The sequence below is a fragment of the Mesoplodon densirostris genome, chromosome 3 (genome assembly GCF_025265405.1).
Source record: "Mesoplodon densirostris isolate mMesDen1 chromosome 3, mMesDen1 primary haplotype, whole genome shotgun sequence".
Taxonomy (NCBI): domain Eukaryota; kingdom Metazoa; phylum Chordata; class Mammalia; order Artiodactyla; family Ziphiidae; genus Mesoplodon; species Mesoplodon densirostris.
The window spans coordinates 19,898,164-19,923,645 of NC_082663.1; the positions used below are offsets into that span (position 1 = coordinate 19,898,164).

General features: G+C 34.8%; 1 long non-coding RNA gene across 1 annotated transcript in view; it reads right to left on the reverse strand.

The window, feature by feature from the left end:
* Nucleotides 1–2,307: 2,307 nt before the first annotated feature.
* Nucleotides 2,308–25,482, reverse strand: part of LOC132485130 (uncharacterized) — a 190,258-nt gene continuing 167,083 nt past the window's right edge. The window contains exon 4 of the long non-coding RNA XR_009531392.1: nucleotides 2,308–2,591. This is a non-coding gene — a long non-coding RNA (uncharacterized LOC132485130). The remainder of the gene's footprint in view (nucleotides 2,592–25,482) is intronic.

Here is a 25,482-nt window from a genome sequence, read left to right on the forward strand (position 1 = left end):
TCGGCTTCAGATCAAGGTAGTCTTGGTTCAGGTTATCCACTACTGCTTAATTGACTCTCAGAGCAATCTTTTTTGGAGAAAAAAAAATTAGAGTTTTAAATTGTCATGCAATGCTTCACACATAATTTCTGGGTCTTATGCAAAAATAATCAGGCATGCAACAAGAAAATAACTAAAAGCAAACCAAAAGGGAGAAAAAAACAGAAACAGAAATATCATAGTAAAACTGCCAAAGACAAAAACAAAGCAGAAAATTATAAAAGCAGCCAGAAAATAATATAAAAGAAGCCAGAAAAAAGGCACATTGCCTTCAAAGAAAGATTCCCCAAAGAAACAATAGAAGCCAGCAGACAATGGACTGATATCTTTGAAATGCCGACCTAGAATTCAATACCCTGTGAAAATATCATTCATAATTGAAGACAAAGTAAATTTTCAGAAAGAGAAGAATTGGGAGAAGTCAGCTGTGTAAGGTTGTGATTAAAGGCAATGCTACAGGAATATTTTCTGGCATTGGACAGACAGAACCATGGCGATAGAGGAGAAATGTCATAGTAAATTTGAGGGTGGATCAAATGAAATTTAACTAAAGAAATAATCATGTCTTGTGGAGCTTTATGTATAATATTTATGCATCTAATACATTAAATACATGTATATATATATGTATGTATTGAGAGAGAGATTAAGGTGTATACACAATAAAATGAAAGACATGGGGAACTAATTGGGTAAAAATCATTCTAAGAATCCTAAGATCCTTACATTGTCTTCAGCGTGGAAATGTTCTAATTTCATTTTATGCTTAATGAGTCAAGGTGACATAAATTTTAGGTGAATAATCGATTAAAATAAAACAATTAATAACTCTAGTTTAACACCTATTTTATTGTATCTCATGGTAGATCCTGAGATTTTATTATCTGGATTTCTTTGTATTTCTCTACCCTTTACAAAGTTCATTTTTTTCCTACATTGCTTATTCCAGAATATTCTCATTCTAGAATTACCTGACATTGATGTAATAGTTGACATTATTTTTAGATTCTACAATGATATGTTTCACAAGAAACACCAAGTTTCAATGACTTACAGCAACAAGCATTTATTTTTCTTACTTATGGGTATGTAGTGGATTAGTTGTGCCCCACAAGTCACTCATTCTGAGATTCACAGCAACCTGGGGTACCCTCTTTTCAATGTAGATGGTAGAAAGCTAAAAGCATAAAATTAGAGCTACAAAAGCACACTGTGAGCAGAGGTTCATGTCATGTCTCCTAACATCTTATTATTGGCCACAGTAGTCATATGGCCAGTCCCTCAAAAATGTGGTGTGGCTTTAAGGTCTGCATTGTCTTCTGGAGGCACTTTAAAGCCCTACGGCAAAGGATGCAGATGTATAGTGTTATTAAAAGAAGGGAGTGAGGAGTTGGGACAATAATCCAATACATCATACAGTTCCAACTCATATATACACTTGATTCATTGTTACTTTCTTGAGGAATCATACAGATTCCACAGTCTAGGTACTATAATGCAATATATTCAAGCAGTGTAGCATTTTATCCTCTATTAAAACCATGTACCATTTTAACACAGCTGTTTTATTGTTTTTCTTGCCCATTAATATATGCTTGTTCGGGACAAGCTCTGAACATATGTATATGTGTGTGTAATTTATATATAAATTTGTGTAAATTGCATATATTTAAAAAAATTAGTTGAATTTTTACAGACATCTGTAGAAACCCTCACTCTACTATAACATTTTCCTTTTCTTAACTTAGAAATATCTATACTATAAGCTATATTTGATTTCCTGAATTTATGGTAAAACACTGAAAGTCTAAGCAGGCAATCCAAACATATAAAATAATGAATATAATATCCAAAATTGGGAAGATATGGATTTTCTTAGAATGAATTATCTCATTATACTTTTCATAGTTATAGGAACATCTGGAGAAAAGTATAGTGCACTATTATGTAGATATAATTTCCCTGAATTTCAAATAAAATTCTAAAACTTCCCATGAGAAGACTAACAATATAAAGTAATAAAATTGACATGTACACTATTAGAAAAATAAAAGTTTTGAAAAATTTTTGCAATCTTATAGAATAGCTCTAGTATATCTATACACTCAGAATTTTTTTACTTGATTGAGAAAAGGAATGAAATTCTTAGGAAATAAAACCATATTTGCCACAATAATCGAATGTTGTACATGGCACTTTTTTACTTAAAATGTTTTGTTTATTTTTTAGCTTATTTTATTCTCTTGTCATTATTATTTGACCCAGAGAGTATATAGATAGATAGATAGATAGATACAGATACATAGATATCACAATTGATTATTTCTCACAAAGATCTATAGGCTTTAAAAAGAAAAGTTTGTGGGGCTTCCCTGTTGGTGCAGTGGTTGAGAGTCTGCCTACTGATGCAGGGGACATGGGTTCGTGCCCCGGTCCGGGAAGATCCCACACGCTGTGGAGCGGCTGGGCCCTTGAGCCATGGCCACTGAGTCTGCGCGTCTGGAGCCTGTGCTCTGCAACAGGAGAGGTCACAACAGTGAGAGGCCTGTGTACTGCAAAAAAAAAAAAAGAAAAAGAAAGAAAAGTTTGTGTCACCTTTTGATAATTTATTTCTTTATATGTGAATAACATTTAAATTTAATGATTGCCTTGAAAACATGGTGAATATAAACAAACTAGATATCATATTACCTATAGGTATGTATAGACCCTTCAGTTTATATTTATATACTTCTGAGATTAATAATTAATATCTAACTCTTATGCTATCTATTAGGCTCTCCTTTAGATTCTCAGTTTCATTAGGGCAGACAATAGTTATGCTTGGTGCATCCTTAATGACTAGCACTGAGAAAGGGGCATAGCAGGGACTCAATACATATTTAAGAGATGGTTAAATGTGGGGACTTATTTCAACATGAATTTTAAAAATTCATGAAACTACATATTGAATACTCATGTGTCAAATCAATTTTATTTTAGTTTAAAAAAATTTTATTGGAGTATAATTACTTTACAATGTATTAGTTTCTGCTGTAAAATGAAATGAATCAGCTATATGTATGCATATATCCCCTCATTCAAGGAATTAATATAATAAAAACTGTTACACATATCTTCTGTACATATTTTCATTTCATAAAAATATTTTTATATATTTTTGAATTTTTACTATATGCATTTTTGTTGCAGCTGTCAGTGGTGTGGTCCTTCATTTTCCAGTCCAGTGGTAATGAGGTCCCTGGCTGACCAATCAGAATAGCCCTGAACTTGACATCATAATGACAGAAAACAGGTCTGCACAAGAGCCAACAGATATTTTTAACACATGTAACCAGTGAAAGCTGAGCTTTCACAATTTATAAATAACTCCTCAAATTGATTAGAACAGTAAAAACTATCTAACAAAAAATGGGGAAGAAATGTAAAAAGAAAGTTTATACTCATGGAAACCTGAATTTTTAATTAACACATAAATAAATACCCGAGTTCATCAGTATCAGCAAAATAACCTTAAAAATGAGATATCATTCCACATCAGACACACAAAAATTTAAATTAGCCAAAAGAAAATCTTTGTAAGCCTGTAGCAATGTGAACTGTCATATACAGATGGAAGCATAAATATGTACAAGTTTGGTGACCTATCATCAATATGTAGTAAAGATGAATTTGTGCACAGATTTTTTATATAGCAAATCCATATATATGCATATAAACAGAGCTTTCTGTTACACAGAATGTCCATGTATCAATTTCTACAATAACTAAAACATGGAAACAACTTAAATTCATCACCTACAGAATTGAACCATATGTTATGATTTTTTTAATACAAAGGTGACATAAAGCCATTCAAAGGAGTAAACAAAAGCTCTTTATATGAACATGGATACATAAAACATAATAATGAGACAAAGCAAATTGATCTATGTAGGCACTATTTATATCAAGTTGAAGCATTGTCTGTGAATAAGCTTGTATAAGTTAGCTGTATTAAGACCCTCAGGAAAACCACACAAATGACATTAAGAATAGTTCTCAGTCCTGCATTGCATGAGAGGTGAAAGGCAGTGAAGAATACAAAGAGCCTACTGTCTGTACAGTGTGTTGTTCAACAATCAGTAGGAAGTATGGTGAGAACTACAACTCAATCAAGTTATGTTGGCTAATCAGTATTATATACTTTTGTCAGATAATCTGAACAATTTATTCATATAAAAAGAAAAATATGTGAATCCACATATAGGTAATATGTGGTGGGGAAAAAAAAAAAAACTAGAAATGAGGATGGGATCTTTCCAGAAGAGTATAATTCTAAATAGGATAATGTACTTTCCTTCAGACACTTTGGTCAAAATGATAATATAACCGTAATATCATCACAGTCACCACCACCACCAGCAGCAACAAACAACAACAATGTGGTTTCAATAATTTCATGATATAAGCTACAAAAAGTTTTAAAATGCATTATAAGCAGATGTCCTCCAACTGAAGTTGGCAGTATGCAGCTGTGGTGAATGTATAGCTGAGTATTTTATCTTCATTTATCCTTCTTGCCACCAACTGAGTAGTTCCTAGTTCCCTTGAAAATGAGTGTGTTTCTCTGCGTGTGCTTTGCAATTCTAATCTCTCTCTCTCTCTCCCAAGACTTCGATATCCTCTGTCCTTTATCAACTGAACTATTATTTCTCTAATAGGTAATTTATAATTCATGTATGAGACTTACCATCCTCTCTCTACAATTTCCTTTCCTTTTTTTTTTTTTTTTTGCAGAGGAAAAATGTTTAATAATCTATAAATCCTTATATTTTCATACATAACTAATAGCACTACTATCATATCTATTCATGGTCAATAATATAATAATTAGCAGATTTCCACTTTTGCTAGTGAGGATTTGGAAATGTTTTAGTTTTGTTTGTATTTGAACCGTATTCAATATAAGGATATTTTCTTTGAATATCTTAGGTCAGTGTTTAACAAAAGTGGTCCATGGTGCTCTCTTCTAGAGTGTTTTTTTTTTAACCTTCCTACTAGCTTTATAAATCATTGATCAGAAGCCTCTACTGTTTATGTGAGACACGTAATTTTATAATAAGGTTTCTTGGACCCCATTCTAGAACGTATAAATCAGAATCTTTGAAGAATGCATTTTCTTTTGCTGCATTTTAAAGCACCATCCTTTTTTTTTATTATTTTATTTTTTATTAGTTTCTGCTTTATAACAAAGTGAATCAGTCATACATATACATCTGTTCCCACATCCCCTCCCTCATGCATCTCCCTCCCTCCCACCCTCCCTATCCCTCCCCTCCAGGCAGTCACAAAGCACCGAGCTGATCTCCCTGTGCTCTGCAGCTGCTTCCCACTGTCTATCTAGCCTACGTTTGGTAGTGTATATATGTCCATGCCTCTCTTTCGCTTTGTCAAAGCTTACCCTTCCCCCTCCCCATATCCTCAAGTCCATTCTCAAGTAGGTCTGTGTCTTTATTCCCGTTTTACCCCTAGGTTCTTCATGACATTTTTTTTCTTATATTCCATATATATGTGTTAGCATACGGTATTTGTCTTTCTCTTTCTGACTTACTTCACTCTGTATGACAGACTCTAGGTCTATCCACCTCATTACAAATAGCTCAGGCATTCCTGTACACTAATGATGAAAAATCTGAAAATGAAATCAAGAAAACACTCCCATTTACCATTGCAACAAAAAGAATAAAATATCTAGGAATAAACCTACCTAAGGAGTCAAAAGACCTGTATGCAGAAAATTATAAGACACTGATGAAAGAAATTAAAGATGATACAAACAGATGGAGAGATATACCATGCTCCTGGATTGGAAGAATCAATATTGTGAAAATGACTCTACTACCCAAAGCAATCTACAGATTCAATGCAATCCCTATCAAACTACCACTGGCATTTTTCACAGAACTAGAACAAAAAATTTCAAAATTTGTTTGGAAAAACAAAAGACCCCGAATAGCCAAAGCAATCTTGAGAACGAAAAAAGGAGCTGGAGGAATCAGGCTCCCTGACTTCAGACTATACTACAAAGCTACAGTAATTAAGACAGTGTGGTACTGGCATAAAAACAGAAAGATAGATCAGTGGATCAGGATAGAAAGCCCAGAGATAAACCCACGCACATATCGCCAACTTATCTTTGATAAAGGAGGCAGGAATGTACAGTGGAGAAAGGACAGCCTCTTCAATAAGTGGTGCTGGGAAAACTGGACAGGGACATGTAAAAGTATGAGATTAGATCATTCCCTAACACCATACACAAAAATAAGCTCAAAATGGATTAAAGACTTAAATGTAAGGCCAGAAACTATCAAACTCTTAGAGGAAAACATAGGTAGAACACTCTATGACATAAATCACAGCAAGATCCTTTTGGACCCACCTCCTAGAGAAATGGAAATAAAAATAAAGATAAACAAATGGGACCTAATGAAACTGAAAAGCTTTTGCACAGCAAAGGAAACCATAAACAAGACCAAAAGACAACCCTCAGAATGGGAGAAAATATTTGCAAATGAAGCAACTGACAAAGGATTAATCTCCAAAATATATAAAGCACCATCCTTAAAAATCCCAGTGCAGGGCTTCCCTGGTGGCGCAGTGGTTAAGAATCTGCCTGCCAATGCAGGGAACACAGGTTCGAGCCCTGGTCTGGGAAGATCCCACATGCCGCGGAGCAACTAAGCCCGTGAGCCACAACTACTGAGCCTGCGTGTCTGGAGCCTGTGGTCCACAACGGGAGAGGCCGTGACAGTGAGAGGCCCGTGCACCGCGATGAAGAGTGGCCTCCGCTCACTGCAACTGGAGAAAGCCCTCGCACAGAAACGAAGACCCAACACAGCCAAAAATAAATAAATAATCTTTTTTTTTAAAAAAGAAAACTCTTTAAAAAAAAAATCCCTGTGCACACTGAAGTGTGAGACAATTGTCTTAAGTTTTGAATTTAAATTGTTATAATATGCTTTTTATTCTTTCAAAGTTATATTCACAAACTTTTATTGATTATTCGTCTTGCCATTCTGCCACATTCACTGAGGTATTCACATAATTTGCTATTACTAGGACTATAAACATAATTACCTCAACATTTTGAAGAGATAATATTTTCAAGCAGATTGCTATTTCCTGGCCTTCCTCAATTTTCATAATATTCTTATTTTACTAAGGTGGCAAGAATTTCAAATAGCTTTTCAAATATGGCTTCAATTACTTATCAGCTATGTGGCTTTTGGTAACTTTTCAATAAAGTAGATTTACTGTTGCACTTTTTTAAATCCATGATCAAATTAGTTTGATTATATTTATTGTTTTTTTAAAGAAAAGGAAGAGGACAGTAGCCTTATATTAGTATTATACTACTTTATAAATGCAATTCCTAAATAGCCTATCAGAATCATAGCAGAGAAGATGCAATATTTAGAAAATAATTGCTTAAAATAGCCTGTAAAAAGAGCAGGGGAAATTGTGAAATAATAGGTAAACATCAGCTCTATGGTACTTGTGTGTGTGTGTGTGTGTGTGTGTGTGTTAATTATTTGTACATATCTTCTAAAGTTTTGGAAGGTTGTAACAAAATGTTATGACAATAACTAACAAAAATATACAAAGATTCTACCCATTAAAAATGTATTTAGGGCTTCCCTGGTAGCGCAGTGGTTGAGAGTCCGCCTGCCGATGCAGGGGACACGGGTTCATGCCCCGGTCCGGGAAGATCCCACATGCCGCAAAAAAAAAAAAAAAAGATGTATTAAAATATTTAAAAGTATCCAATTTTTCAGCATTGACAATAAGTATATTAAATTTCTATGAATTTTAAAGTTATTCAGTATTGGTATCCTCTTTTCAGCCAATATAATAATTTTGTTACTGAGCATATGATATAAATAATACCATATGATATTTCATATTTGAATGCCAAAAAAAGTCATTTAAAGTTTGTGTCTCTGTGGCAGGTGGGGCACATTTTGCTTTGCTGGTCCCTCCTTGGCTAGAATGCCTTCGTTAGACTTGGTATTAAGTGCCTTCTCTTCTCTAACTACACTGTTTCTGGCCCTTCTCATCCACTTCTAATTTTAATCATCCAGATAGCACTCCTTTGTTTAAAACTCTAATAATTTCCAAACACGCACTGAATAACAAGCCAATGGCTCCTTGTCTCTGTTTAAAAATTCCCGCATGAACGTAAAAATCATTTACTTCTCTAGTTCACCTTTCCTCACTCCCTCAGTCATTGTGATATTACAGTCTCACTGAAATTCATCCTATTCCTTCTCAAGAGAACTTTCTTAGTTTTTTCTTTTTTTTACATCTTTATTGGAGTAAAATTGCTTTACAATGGTGTGTTAGTTTCTGCTGTATAACAAAGTGAATCAGCTATATACATATACATACATATGTCCCTATACCCCCTCCCTCTTGCATCTCCCTCCCACCCTCCCTATCCCACCCCTCTAGGTGATCACAGAGCATCAAGCTGATCTCCCTGTGTGATGTGGCTGCTTCCCACTAGCTATCTGTTTTACATTTCATAGTGTATATATGTCCATTCCACTCTCTCATGTCGTCCCAGCTTACCTTTCCTCCTAACCCCTGTGTCCTCAAGTCCATTCTCTACATCTGCATCTTTATTCCTGTCCTGCCCCTTATTTCATCAGAATGATTTTTTTTAGATTCCATATATATGTGTTAGTATACAGTATTTGTTTTTCTCTTTCTGACTTACTTCACTCCATATGACAGACTCTAGGTCCATCCACCTCACTACAAATAACTCAATTTCATTTCTTTTTATGGCTGAGTAATATTCCATTGTATATATGTGCCATATCTTCTTTTCCATTCATCTGCCGATGGACACTTAGGTTGCTTCCATGTCCTGGCTATTATAAATAGTGTTGCAATGAACATTAGGGTACATGTCTCTTTTTGAATTATGATTTTCTCAGGGTATATGCCCAGTAGTGAGATTGCTGGATCATATGGTAGTTCTATTTTTAGTTTTTATGGAACCTCCATACTGTTCTCCATGGTGGCTGTATGAATTTACATTCCTACCAACAGTGCAACAGAGTTCTCTTCCCTCCACACCCTCTCCAGCATTTATTGTTTGTAGAATTTTTGATGATGGTCATTCTGACCAGTGTGAGGTGATATCTCATTGTGGGTTTTTTTTTTTGTTTGTTTGTTTTTGTTTTGCGGTACGTGGGCTTCTCACTGTTGTGGCCTCTCCTGTTGTGGAGCACAGGCTCTGGATGCGCAGGCTCAGCGGCCATGGCTCACGGGCCCAGCCACTCCGGGGCATGTGGGATCTTCCCTGACCAGGACACGGACCTGTGTCCCCTGCGTCTGCAGGCGGACTCCCAACCACTGCGCCACCAGGGAAGCCCCTCGTTGTGGTTTTGATTCTGCCTTACAGCTTCCATTTCCACGTTAGATCTACTTTTTCCTTAAAATGTACCTTCCCTGACCTGACCTTCACGTCACTATCTCTGCTCCTTATCATTCAGATCTCAGCTTATATGTCCTCTCAGCAATGAAGCCTTCCCTTACCATCTATTGCCTGTAACTTCCTAGTTGAGTAGTAGCCCATCTAATGATTTAAACTAACTGCTAAGAATTTTAAAAAAAAAAAAAAGGAAATCCCTGGTGGTCCAGTGGTTAGGACTCCATATTTCCAATTCAGGGGGCCTGGGTTTGATCCCTGGTCAGGGAACTAAGATCCCATGTAGCCAAAAAAAAAAAAAAAACCAAAAGGGTGTACCATGAATTGTTGTGGTGTAAGGCATGAAATTAAGGTTCAATATATGTGCTGCTTTCACATCTGGTAAAACCAGGAGGGCTTTGAATGACCTAACTGCAAGTTCTTTTCCCCATTCTGCTTCCAAGGACAACACTTGTTGTCTAGGATACCAGGAACCGTGTTTGCTGAAGACTGAGTAGTGGGTTTTACTTCCCCACCAGACTGCAGAATTATACAAAAAAGTCAATCACATCCTCCCAGAAACCAGGGGGCATACCACCTTCATTATACTACCAATCCAGCTTGCAGTGATCTGTTGCTCACTCTGTTCCTGAGCACAGCCTCTGTGGTTTTCTGTAAGTAGCAAGTGGTATTATGTGGTTGTACCTGTGACTAACAAACGGCTGTGGTTCCTTCTCATCTACCTAGTCTTTGGCCATCCCCATAACCATATGGTGAGAATCCCTCCCACACTAATGGGATGAAGAAAAAAACAATTTTTGCACTTATTTGTGTACTATATGTCTATCCCTATAAAAGTTAAGATCCAGGGCTTCCCTGGTGGAGCAGTGGTTCAGACTCCGCCTGCCGATGCGGGGACATGGGTTTGTGCCCTGGCCTGGGAAGATCCCCCATGCTGTGGAGCAGCTAGACCCGTGAGCCATGGCTGCTGAGCCTGCTCGTCCAGAGCCTGTGCTCCACAATGGGAGAGGTCACAACAGTGAGAGGCCCACACGAAAAAAAAAAGAAAAAAGTTAAGATCCATTAAAAACAAAAACAAAAACAAAAACACTCCACCTGTCTCCTTGACCCTCATATCCCTGGACCCTTCAATAATGTAGTATTTAAAAAGATTTTGAATAAATGAATGATTATTTAGATTTTCCTTCCTACCTCAAATATTTAGAAATCATCATAATATAAATATTTATAAGCACACCCACATATATCTATTGATTGCTCAATCAATAAGTAGATACACATACAGATAGGTTTGTCCAGAAATGTATCCATATCAATGCCAAAAATCGTAAATTGCTTCTGTGGGTAAATCAGTATATAAAGAATCTTTGGAAGTCAGAAAACACAGTGGGTTAACGTGGTAGGTCAAATTGCTAAATTGGTCACTCGGAGATTTCCCATCCTAATCCCCAGAACCTGTGTATGTGATATTATTCCCATGATTATGTTTTTATGTTATATGGCATAGCCAGTCATAAAGTAGGAAGATATTCTAGGTAGGCTCATTGTAATAACCTGAGCCCTTAAAAACAATAATTTTCTCCAGATGGGGGCAGAAGACAATGTCAGAGAGATTTGAAGCACAAGAGAGTTTCCAAGTACCACTGCTGGATTTGAAGATGGACAGGGTCAATTCAATGAATATGGGTGATCTCTCAAAGCTGACCACTACTGATCTCCTATGAGGCAATGGGAGCCTCAGTCCTAAATCTCACAGAAACTCATTCTGCCAACCACCTGAATGAGTTTGGAAGCTGATTCTTACCCAGAGCCTTTAGAAAGAACATGACCTAGCCAACACATTGCTTTAGCCCTGTGAGACCTTAAACTGAGCACCCAGTCAAACCTACGGAGACTTCTGAACTAGAGAATTGAGAGATGATAAATGGATATTTTTTAAGCCCCTAAAATTGCTCAGTATATGGCAACTTGTAGAGCATTAGAAAACAATACAGTCAGATCTGTGGAGGAAACCACTCTGTACATCATGTACAGCAGAGGAAAGAGAGAAAGGAAGGGTCAGGTCCAGAATGCACACAGCTTCAGAATAGTGGATATAGGATGAGGAGGGTGTCCACAGGCAACTGTCAGTATTTATCTGGGCCATTGAACATGGAGCATCAAGGTTACTTGGCCTTTTATTTTATTTTATTTATTTTAAATCTTTATTGGAGTACAGTTGATTTACAATGTTGTGTTAGTTTCTGTTGTATAGCAAAGTGAATGAGTTATACATATACATATATCCACTCTTTTTTAGATTCTTTCCCCATATAGGTCATTACAGAGCATTGAGTTCCCTGTGCTATACAGTAGGTCCTTATTAGTTATCTATTTTATATATTGTAGTGTGTATATGTCATGTACTATTTGCTCTCATTTTAGACCCTATTATTATTGCTAGATCCCCAGAAACCACAAAATACATGCCCTATTCTTGAGAAACCAATATAAAATTTTGAGATAAAGAGGGAGTCTGGGGCTTTAAATGGCTGGAAACTAGCAAGAAAAATAGTCTACCTGCTTCAAAAGAACAATTTGTCATGCTCATATTCCTCATGTGCACATGGCAAACCTCTACAGAAAACAGACACTAAGTTGAGCAATGTCAAACTCGGTGATAAATATAAAACCACAAATCTGTAAGTAAGCAATCACCTTAAAAGAGAAGCAGTAATTCTCCCTTCATGCTCCAACAGAACTAAGATTAAAGGAAACATCAACTGTGTGCTTGTCTTTAATAAATTATATCTTTAGAAGCATACTAAAGAGCACTGCATCCATGAAGGTGCAACAGGTTGTAAGAAAGATAACTAATTAGAAATAACACACTAGAAATGATTGCCAGGATCAAAGAGGAAAAAACAAAAAAGGAAGTATATAAACTGACAGGTAGAATGTTCTCAGAGACAAGATGAGGAACCAATATTGTGATGTTTGGCCAAATTATGCTAGAGCCAAAAGAGTAACACATGGAATCAACAGATGGAGAGAATGCACAGGAGGAGAGCTAGAAAGTAGGAGGGTGAAGAGGGGTGTGTTTTCCCTTGTGGGAGCCTTTGTGGGTGCAGTCCTGGAGACTGTGTAATGAAATTTTGATAATTGCACAGCAACAGCCACCCACAAAATCTTCCCCCAACATGTATCTGGAAAATACTTCATTTGCCATGGATACAGTTAAGTAGAGCCAGTACCATTCTCCTGAAATAACTTATTTCCCTAGATCTGGGAAAGTCTCAGGTGAAGTCTCTGAAATTCCACAGTGAGGATGAGTCGTCCACTAAATCACTGTCACTTCCCAATTAGCCTAGAAAAATACCTCTGTCTCTATGTAATTCTTTTCACCATTACTCTTCACATAATGGGCATTTGGTCACTGCAGAATGTGCCAGAAGATATCAGGGACTTTCTCTTATTTTTTTAATTTATTTTTATTTTTTGGTATGCGGGCCTCTCACTGTTGTGGCCCCTCCCGTTGCGGAGCACAGGCTCTGGACACACAGGCTCAGTGGCCATGGCTCATGGGCCCAGCCGCTCCGTGGCATGCGGGCTCTTCCTGGACCGGGGCAAGAACTCGTGTCCCCTGCATCAGCAGGCGGACTCTCAACCACTGCACCACCAGGGAAGCCCTAAAGATTTTTTTTTTTTTTTGCTTTCTCTTATTTTTGACAAGAGTTTTCCTGGGGGGCACTCCTGCCGTGGCCTCCCACACAAATTGATATCTTCTCTGTGATGAATATAGTGTATGTTTGACATGAAAATGTATTTTCTGAAATTTATTTTCAGGTAAAGACCTAGTAAAAAAAAACCTTTGGGGTAGATGTCTTAATTTTAATGCAGTAATAATGTTTAATTCATTTCCATCAGCAATTAAGTTTGTCATATATCTATTAATCCCTTTGTTATGCAGGAACTATAGGTTAACTGAAGACAAGGAGGCCCATTGTAGGTAATAGTATCCTGCTGACCCCTTTTGGTAATAGCTGAACATCTCATGTAATAAAGGTAACTATAACCTGTGAATAAAAAGATAATATATGTAGAGAGAAATAAGGATTCAAATTTACCAAATATGAATCTCTGAAAGAACTGTTATAGGACAAACTCCAGAAAAATAAAATAAAATGTGAAAATTGAATCAAAGAGGAATTCATGAAATAAAAGAAAAGGTATTGAAAAAACAGACCAATTAAACTAAAAGTCCTAAAAAGATGAATATAAAAATATTGACAGGAAAGTACCACTCCACAAGAATTTCCAGCCTGGGAGAAGGGGTGTTTATAAACCTTGCCTGGTTTATTATCTTGGTCAGTGGAAAGATGTAGATAATGATTCTCTTTCAACTGACTTGTAAATTTTCATTTTTATCTTGTAAACAAATAAATCTACAAGATTTACACCCATTTTAGTTGTTTACAGTTGTAAACAAAATTTTACTGTATTCCATATGCATTTAATTTTTCGTTATTTATATAGAATATATATTTTTAAATTATTTTAGGTGAGAGAATATGTGCATATTACACGATTATGTATGTGGCAGGAATTTTGAAGATACAGTTTGTTGCCTCTAACCAAATATGTTTATAGCATGTATATCGCCTGTTAGCATGGCCACATTTAGACCTTTTTTTGCACTTCAACTTTCTCCATGTACTTTTTGTAAGAAAAGGATGATATTTTGAAACAAAGAGGAAGACAATATCCCAAAGTCATTTTCAAAAGCATAATAATTCTTTTGTTTGTGTGTTGGATTAAGATAGTGGGCAATAAAGTCGACATTTTTGATAACATAAAACATTTAAAAACTTGTTTTATAATCTACTGTATAATGAAAGACATTTTTCAAAATGAAATACTAGTGTCTGTGAGAAAAAATTGAGAATAATTTTGAAGACAAAATTAATGAACTTGACTATATAAAGAGCTAATAAATATTAGCAAGAAAAGTCCAAGATAGATTATGAAAAGCCAGTTTGCAATAGAAGAAACACACATGGCAAATAAACTTATAAGAAGGATGCTCTAAGTTACCATAATCAGAGAAATATAAATTAAGATAGTATTGTTCTATCAGAATTGCAAACATCATAAAGTCTGATAATTGCTAGACCTTGATGACATGGATGATAAACAGCCACTCTCATAAATAGCTGATTGGGGGGAGGAGTTTAAAAACTTTTGGAGTAGAATATAACAATATCATTTCATATCAAATAAGCACATATTCTCTCACTTAACAAACATATTTTAGATATACATTCTATGTAAATAAAAAAAATAGACACATCTGGAATACATCAGTTTTGTTTATAACTGTAAACACTTGGAAAAAAACTAAAATTCATATTAGTAGTGTAATGGTTGAGTAAAATGCAGAATAATTATTTGTTACAATATGAAAAAGTTTGAAAGCATTAGGTGTATATATGTTTAGGGTTCTGAAATGTAACCATCATATACTGCTCAGTGGGATATAAAGCCTCAGAACCATATGAAGAATATGATTATGTTATTATTATAATTCTGTATGTATGTATGTTTATGTGTGTGTAGTGTTACTTGTTTGCAGATAGATTTATTGATACATGAAAAAATCAAGTAGAAGTTTATGTAGCTAATTATTATCTGTGGTTGTCTCTGGCCATAAAATTCAGGAGTAAAATGTGCTGAGGCACAGATTTTTTAATTTAATTATTATTTTATGCATTATAAAAAATTATAGTTTTAATATTTATATGGTATATTTTAATTTATTATTCTACTATAATTTATAAATTTTAGAAACTGTGGAGAGAATTTTTTTTTTTTTTTTTTTGCGATACACAGGCCTCTGACTGTTGTGGCCTCTCCCTGTTGTGGCCTCTCCCATTGCAGAGCACAGGCTCTGGACATGCAGGCTCAGTGGCCACGGCTAACGGGCCCAGCCACTCTGTGGCATGTGGGATCTTCCCGGACCGGGGCATGAACACATGTCTCCTGCATTGGCAGGTGGACTCTCAACCACTGTGCCATCAGTGAAGCCCAGAGAGAAATTTTTTAAAATGCATATCAGATTATATGGACTATAATAAAATGAATTATCACATTGCTTGTTTCTTCTGCTTCTCCACTTACAACATGAAAAAGTTTTGCATAGCGATTGTCTGTGTGGCTCATATAACTATGTAGATGTTTAGAAAAGAAAAGTTATTTCAAGTACAAGGAAAAACAAAAAGGAGAAGAATAAGTAGATTTGATTAATAAATGAGAGAATATTTTCTTTAAAAGAGAGTTGTTTCAGAGTTTAAAGCTTCACGTCAAGCAATAGAACTTAAATTTAAAACACTAAATATCCACTAACTTAGAGAAAATATATATATAAACCTTGTTTAGGTCAGATAGTAGCCTATGAATCTCTTGGGATCAGAAGAAAGTTTAAAATAAGTTAAAGATTACATTTGAGTTGCACATACAGTTATTGAATAAAATAAACCATATGCATAAATATATACATATTTTCAAACATATTTTCAGTTACTTTATATAATAACATTTGAAAGGAAAATAGAAATTGAAAGCGAAAAAAAAGCAAAATGTTGGCCAGATTAGCTTTCACTAGTTCAAAGAAGCTATACACTTTGTATTTAAGTAAAATAATTAAATTATTTTGTTTGATAGACTGACCTTCCAATATTTTAAGGTTGACTTTGTTTAAACTTCCTATATCACTAAAAATATAATTTATTGTAAAATATTTATTTATAAAAAAACAAATTGTCACAGGATTTCTTAATTTGAAGCCAAGCAAAATACATAGCCAGAATACAAATGTGGATATTTTATAGACCTTTGATAAAAGAGTTCCCCACCACTCCCCAGATAATTGTTTCCCTGTTTTAGAGGAGAAAACTTAATTCCTGCTTCTTGTTGGAATGCCTTTCAGAAATAAAATTAGTTCTTTAAGATGAACTGTGTAGTTTTTTCCTTATCTTTAATATAAAAGTTATTATATTAATACATTTACTTGACTGCAAAATATATATATATCCTTTATATATTATATATAATATAAACTAATATTATATAAACATTCTTTCTCTTACATATATATAAATATATATTTATATGAGGGAGAATAGAATAATTTTGTTAAATCAAATAACTGAACATCTGAACATAATTTTAAAAAAATATTTTAACCAGGAGACCATTTCCAACATCTCTCCTCATAAGTTACATCTTCATTTAGAAATTATGCAAAATTTAGTTTATTCTTTTCTAGTGCTGTTGCTTTCATTGGTCATTGCAATCACACCTTCATTTCTAAGTCTGCTTCTGGAACTTCCGGATCACTTTCAGTCAGCATCAGATTTTGATGTCATCTGTTCACACAAGCCAAACTGTCCTGTCACTTCCCTCTGGCATCTGTCTTTTGCTGGGTGGATTTTGAAGCTAAGATTGTCTTTACATCTCTGAGAGGAATCACATATTCTTGTTTATTCTTTTCATTTTTATTTTGAATAATAGTCATACTAATTCTGGCAGATCTTGTTACTTTAGCTTAGTCACCATATTCTTTCTTTCTTTTTTTTTAACTGAATCTTGATTTTCTTCAAAGCTCTCATCAGACATGTTTTATTGTTTACTTGTTCCAGCATCTCATTCAGTACAACCAGAAAGATACATAAATATTACAGATGCATTTTAAAACTGCACTTCAGATTTCTTAAATTGTTGGGCTAATCCTTATTACTACTTTACTGTGGGTGCCATAATCCCCCATGGAAAATGAGAAACTGGTTTTGCATTTTTAAATAATGGTTTTAGCAAGGAAAATGGACTATAATTTTGTTTTTGCCAGTATCATCAGTTGTATTTAAATAGTCTAACGTCTGTCACTAGTTTTCATGTCATCAATCCTCATTTATTTGTTTAAATTTTTATTTTGAAATAAATTCAGATTTACAAAAGAGGCAAAAATATTACAAAGAATTTCCATATATTCTTTATCCAATTTCTTCCAAGTTTAACATGTTATACAACCAATTATCAACACTTGGAAATTAAATTAATACAATACTAATAGCTAATCTACCAATATTAATTTAACTCTCCAGTGAATTTCCTTTTCTCCCTCAGTATCTGCTTCAGGATCAAATAAAGCATTTAGTTACGTCTCCTTAGAGACTTCCAACACAGTCCCTTATTGTTTCTTTGCTTTTCATAACCTTATGTCTTTTGAAGAGTATTGGTCAAGTATTTTGCAAAATGTTTTCTCCTGGTTATGTTATGTATTTTTAGTAAGAATACAGCAGAAATAATGGTGTACCCTTTTTTGATAAACCATTTCAACAGAGAGATGATGTCAATATGAGTCATTACTAGTTATGTTTACTTTGTATGCTTGGTTAAGTTGATGTAGGACAGGTTTTGCAACTGTAAAGTTATGTTTTTCTCTTTATAATCAATAAGTATCATATGGCAAGAACCTTTGAGAGTATACAAGCATACTCATTTTTGTCATACTTTTGATAACTAATTTTGGAGACCTTTGATCTTACATTGTTTTTTTTCTTTTTTAATTAAACAAAATAGTAATTTATCTTTATTCACTGGACCACTTCTAATAATCAAACTATCACTTTACTCTGCTTGAATATGTTGGGATGTTTATCCCTGTACATTTGTATTATTTGATAATAAATTCAATAGACTAGACCAATATGTCAAAGATGAATGAGATAAAAGACATGGCTTATGGTTTTAGAAAACTACAAAGAGCATGGCTTTTAGGGACACTTTGAGAACCTGCTTAAAACAGACAATAAAGTCTTGATGAGAAAGAATATTGAAGGTTAGTACCCATATGATATGAAAGAAAAAATAATAGCTTACTATATTATTTCTACTGCCCCATGGAACATTGACAAAACCAAATCACCCTATAAAGAGAAAAATTATTTGGAAATGCCTATGGAAAATAAGATATTCAGAAGTTTTTATTGCAGGAAATTTTTTCTAATAATGAATATAAAAATTTAGCAAATAAAAAGATGCCAAATTTTGCATATAGTACAGCAATATTAGGAAACAAAAAGGTTTTTAAGTTGATCTGAAATCTTCCAATCTGGAGTTATAATTACACATTAAAGACAGATGCCAACATAACAAACTTAACAGAGCAGCTGAAAATTACCCCATACATGTATGCCCTCAGTAATAATGACATCCTTCTAGAGAGCAATTCTAATTGCAAATTTTCACATTCCTGATAGTTGTGAAAAGGCATGCCAGCATACACTTCAATCATTTTAATTATCATTAATTTTTCATTCATGTTCCTTTTTTTTTTTTTTTTTTTTTTTTTTGGCGGTACACAGGCCTCTCACTGTTGTGGCCTCTCCCGTTGCAGAGCACAGGCTCCAGACGTGCAGGCCCAGCGGCCATGGCTCATGGGCTCAGCTGCTCCACGGCATGTGGGATCTTCCCAGACCGGGGCACGAACCCGTGTCCCCTGCATTGGTAGGCGGACTCTCAACCACTGTGCCACCAGCGAAGCCCTCATGTTCCATCTTATTGAAAGCAACTAAGGAAGTTAAGATGCCCTTGTCTTCTTTGTGATCACTGGAAATATGATCCATGTTTTTTTCCTTTTACGCAAAACTTGAGGAAATTAAATGGGGTCATTTCCTAAACTACTCAAGTCTAGAAAAGTAAAGGAGGATACATTGCAAGCAGTGTACAGGCAGTGCCTGGCTTTTACAAATTATTTATATCTTTGTTTTCAAGCCCAAAGAACTCTTGGCATCTCATTTCAGGTTAATGGGCTGAAGCAACAGCATAGAGAAACATGAGGGACATACTTTTTTGATAAGTGTGTTTCATTGCAGTTTAATGCCTGCTTTGTCCACGTAGAAAGGTGGACACATTCCTGGCAGTGCTTTCTCTGTGAAGGGTTAGGTCTTAATATTTAGTGTTGTAAAGCAAGGTCATCTATTCTGTAAGAAAGTTAATGTCATAGAAAAAAGACTAAAAATAAGTTTGATATGGATCAGAATTAAGATTGGTTAGAGTAAGATTAGCCACACTTACTGGAGAAAATTCATATGAGTGAGGATGGAAAATTAATTATGTTGCTTTAAATTTAATATGACATTTTGAAACAAGTAATTTCCCAGATTGTTTCCATGAAATAAATTTCCATAATTTTATAGTAGGTTGAATAGTGCTCCCGCCAAATTCATGTTCACCCAGAACTTCAGAATGTGACTTTACTTGGAAATGAATTCTTTGCAGATGTAATTAGTTAAGGATTTTGAGACAAAATCAGCTTGGATTTAAGATGGACCCTAAATCCAATGACTGGTGTCCTCACAAGAAGATAAAAGTACAAAAAATGACACATAGAGAAGACAATTTGAAGAAGGGGACAGAGATTGGAGCTATGTTACCACAAGCCAAGGAACGCCAGGAGTGACCAGAAGCTAGGACCAGCAAAGATTCTTCCCTAGATTCTTGAGAAGGAGCATGGAATGGCTAAGATCTTAATTTTGGACTTACAGCCTCCAGAAATGTGAGTGAATAAATTCATTTTATTTTAGGTCACACAGATTGTGGTATTTTGTTATAGCAGTCCTAGGAACCTGAGGCAGAATTTGGTACTGAATGTGTGGTGCTGCTGTAACAAATGCCTCAAAATGTGGAAATAACTTTGTAATTGAGCAATGAATAGAGGCTGGACAAACTTGGAGGCATTTGATATAAATAGACTAGATTGCTTTGAAAAGTCAGTTGGTAGAAATATGGATGCTAAAGGTGATATTGTCGAGGGCTTATGTGTTATGAGGAACATGGTAGAAAATGCTACTGTTACCTTAGAGAAAAAAATATATATCACCATGAACAGAATGTTGGTGGAAAATTAAGTGTGCTTCTGCTGAGATCTCAGAAGAAAATGAGAAACATATTATTGGAAACTTGAGGAAAGGAGATCCTTATTAAAAAGTGACAAACAACTAGGCTGAATTGGTTTCTACTGTTGGGTGGAAAGCAGAACTTGTAAGCAATGAACTTGGATACATAGCTAAGGAGAATTCCAAGCAAAATGTTGTAGATATGGCCCGATTTTTTTTTTTTTTTTACTGTCGTGTATGTGGCCTTCGATGGAGGTTTTAATTATTTCAATGTAAATTGCCAAAATGACATATAAAGGCCAAGTCTATGGTAACTGATAAAGGCAATAATGTATCTATTTAAAATATAGACAGCAAAGTTATTGGAATTTAGGTTAGGTTTTCTTCAATCCAAGATGAATGTTAAGTCAGATAATCATCTGTTAAAAAAACAATTTCTGAGAATTATTTTATTTTATTTTGTCATGAAGAGAGGATTTTGTTAGTGTGAATTTTTAAATATGATTGACAAAACCTTCAGCAGTAACTGTCAAGATTTTTTTTTTCTTCAGTATACTATATATTTAGGAGGCTGAAGAAATTAGTTGAGGGACATCTATCCATATGGAGAATGTAAGTTGAAGTTCATTTGGAATATTCTCACCTGTTTTGGTACAATAATGCTGGAGTAAAGATATACCTGCACTCTTAAACTATAACAGATATGTTTGGAAATGGAATTTGCAACTAATATTTTCAAAATGTATGTAGAGTATACAGCATACTATATGTTCTAAGGAATATACTTCTACAATTTCTCAGCATCCTCAGTTATTATGTACTGACTAGGAAGAAAATCTGTATGTGTAAAACCAAATAAAAATATAGGCAGTATTTGTCAAAATCAAATAATATAGGGAAAATTATTTTACATATTAGTTTGAGTTAACTTATATTTGTTGTAATTTCTCCTTAAATTAAACAAGCATAGGACTTATAAAGTCTCAAAATACATGCATCACTTATTCAACTATTTTGGCAGTTAATTACCATTTGGACTTACTAAATCATTTACTCACATTTCTTTCTCGTATTTTTCCTTTTGGTGAAGTACATGTTTAATCATTCTGTCTGGGAGGAACTGAAGGCCATAAAATATCTTTGCTTTTGTCTTTAATATATCTTAAATATCTTTATTTCACCTTTACTTGAGAATTTGAGCTTAGTTGTCTTTAGATTTCCTGTTGGACAAGCCTTTACCTTCCTATCTTTAAATACTGGTTTGGTCAAAAATTTCATTCAGGTTTTTCCGTTAAGATGTAATGGGAAAACCCGAATGACTTTAGGGCCAACCCAATACATCATTTTATTGGTCTCTACCATTTATTCCTCTGGATTACAAATCTGCTATTTGTTAATCCATCATACATAATCTGCATGTATGTCTTGTAGTTTAGCATTTTCCTCTATTGTTTTTGGTATTGTTTTATTCTAGAACTTATACTCAATTAAAGTCCATTTATAGGTAAAATTTTTCTTTAAGGATAGATGGATTTAAAATCTGGAAAGAGATATTGTTAGTTGCTCACCAAAGCCAGTTTTATTTTTTCTCAATGATACATTATGCAATACATTTCCCATACTTGACATTAAATATAGCCATGTGTCTGATACAGTCAATCACAAATGTATAGAAAATACATGCATAACTTGCAGGCCTTGGCCATCAAACCTTCCTGAATTAATTACTTTACTATATACCCTTCTGTCAGTTTAGTAGATGTGGATAGTGAATTTCCAAGATATGTGTTGAAGATGGCAGAGCCCCAGAATAAAAAGATCCTTAATTTCTGAATCACCACTAGGAGGATAGTAAAACTATTTTAAACATTATGTGCCAGAAAAATAAATTTCTTTGTCTTAACCATTAAACACTTTGCTGTTTGTGACATTGGCTAATGTTACTAAGTACAGCTCTTTCCAACAGCTCTATTGTAGTGATTAACTGGTCAGGAAAGGAATTTCCTCAAGTGTGTGTAACTCACAAGTGTCTGGAAGTTGCAATTGAACATATGCTACTACAGAATTGACATTTTAGAAAATGCAAAAAAAAGTAAAATTAAACAAAACTAGTACTGATAACTAATTACAGACATTATTATAATGTGAGTGATAATTATTTACTGTAATTTTAAAAAATTCCAATATTAGGATATTTCTGTCTGCTATCCAACAGTAACTTTGCATCCATTATACCTTTACTACCATATAGAGTGTGGTGATTTATCTGTTAATTTCATCATTGAAACTAATAAGAATTGTTCACAAAGAGTACATTGGCATAAATACTTCAGTTACCTAAAAAGTGCATCTATTCTTTTTATATTCTCACATACTGAGAACAGGTAAAATAGCATTATTGGCAGAGAGACAAACAACACAAATATTAACATGCAGCAGTATGTAATGGAGAGAGAATTCTTACAAAATCATTTTTTCTCTATTTGCTCGGACTTGACTAGAAAACATGTTTCAACTCCCTTGTATCTGGGTGGTGACATGTGAAGTGTTCACACCATTAAAATATCTGTAGGAGTAACATGGGTTATTCAAGTTCAAGGGAGTTAAGAAGCAGGTGTATCTTTTCCCTCCTGTTCTTGCTCATCAGCCAATATCTTGTAGTGGGAAATGGTGCCCTAGAACATAGCAAGGCCTTCGGATGGAAGAATTTTAGGCTCCTGAATTATTACGCTGAGCAGTAATTTTCTTACTTCTTCTACTACTGACCTGCACTGGACTGTAACAGAGTAAGAAATAAAATCTTTACTTGGTGAACCCACTGAGATTTCAGAATGTGCTTATTTCAGTGCCTAGAATAACTTAACCAATCAATTACACAGTGATTAGCTACAATGTGATTATTCAGAGGATAATACTGAATGTTCTATATGACTTTTTTAAAATTAAAATCTAATGAAAATAGAAAAGTTACAGTTTTATAGAAAAATTAAATATATGGGAAGAACTGACATTGGATATAAAGTAGAAAATGAGACTAAACTTAACAATTGGAAATTGTAGAAAGTGGAAACCTCTCTCAGATTTTGCCCATAAAATGAATAAAAATGATTTAATCACATTATATAAGAAGAGGAAGACAGAAGACCAAGGAGAAATAAATTGAATAAATTACTGAAAACTAAGTAAATATTTAACACAAAACACCAGAGAGCATTAAAGTCAGATCTAAAAGGTTCAATAAGGAGAGTTTCTGGGTTGATGAACACCTCAAGGTGCTGGGCAGGCAGGCAGTGTGCCTGCAGAGGACACTGAACTCCGGTCCTTTCTCCAGTGCCTACCCTTATGCACCCCTTCCATTTGGCTGTTCCTGAGTTATATACTTTATAATAAACCATTATGTTGGTCAAAGAACCAAGGCCGCAACACAAGTGCCAGAAACATGGACAAAAAATTGTTTTTCAGTCAAGCCTCACAGATACACTACTCTTTGATTGCTAAAGTAGACCACATCCTATCGGCAACTGTTTCTATCACAGCAAGGCAAGAGTTCACCTGGACTTCACAGGGAAAACAAAAGTAAACTTCATGGGGAAGACATTCGCACGCTTGGCTGCGGTACGTCATCACATTTTGGGCATCTTCTTAATCACCAATAACAGGAAAAAATCCATTCCATTTGAGACCTTTATTTCCATGGGTGCCATGCGAAGAATGCAAACGTGCATGACAAGGGGATGACAGATCAGCTTGACCTCAAAGCTTCTTTTTCTTACAGGACTTTGGAAAACAAAGACAACATTTCTATTATCTATGCTCCTGCCATACTATGCATCTTACAAGAAGGACATGACTCCAGAAGTGCCTCTGGAGTTCCCTTCTGAGTCCTGGAATACACCAAGAAGGAATGAGCCACCTTGAATGAGACTCACCTTCCCTGCTAACACTGGTTCAACCCTTGATTCTAAAACTTGCTTTCAAGTCTTTTTTTAACTGAGAATTCACGGACTGGATCTTGGAAAGTTTTGTCTCTGGCAAAGGATGTTGTTATCATCATCTTAGAAATTTCAAGCAATGAGGGTGCTGAGGTGGGGGGATGAAAGCAATACTCCACATGGGTGGTATGGAATTCAGTCGGTTTAATCCAGTGGAATTTGGAAAGTCTCTTTATTTATCATCCTTGAAACTGGTAGCTGAGCTTCCCTAGTCAATGACCAGAGGTTGCCACATTCTTCAGACTTAAAGCAAAGCAGAGATTCTGCTCTTAGTTTCCAAATCCAGTGAAAAGCTGGAGACCTCTATACCTTATCTTCCTCTGCCTCAGTGCATGCCAGATCTCTATCCATCTCGCTCATGATTCCATATTTGAGATAATATTCCTGTAACCTTCCCATGGGATAGTGGGTCAATCCTGGGTAGAACATTCTATCATTCACATGCAGGAAATGTGCATTTGTTTTTCTATCGCATGTGCCCTTCTGATAAAGATGTGTTTGATGTGTTTATATTGGATCTACTCTGAAGACTAATTTGGTTTTGGTTGTGTGAACTACTTTATTGCTTTTTTCCTCCCAAGGAACTGAGAAGTTAAGAGAAGAAAGAGGAGAATAAAAAGGACAGGGTCAGAGGTGATGATAATTCAGCCCATAAAGGGAGAAAAATTTCTTTTAATCTTATAAAAGGTAAATGCATCACTTACAAAAAGATAGACAGAAAAATAAACAAAAAAGATATAATGACAGAATGTTTAGTTAAACCAACATATTACCAATCAAGGAAATAGGTGCTTGATAAAATGCTTAAAGATGTTAAAAAAGTTTTAAATAGTTTAAAAAATTCAAGTAGTAAAATCATCAATATAAAATCTCAAAGTCACTGTCTCCAAAATAAATAAAAGTAAGGTATCAGGGGGAAAATGATACAGATCTGAATAAATTACTAAAGCTGGTAATTATAATATTAAAATATAAAATAGGGGCTTCCCTGGTGGCGCAGTGGTTGAGAGTTCGCCTGCCGATGCAGGGGACACGG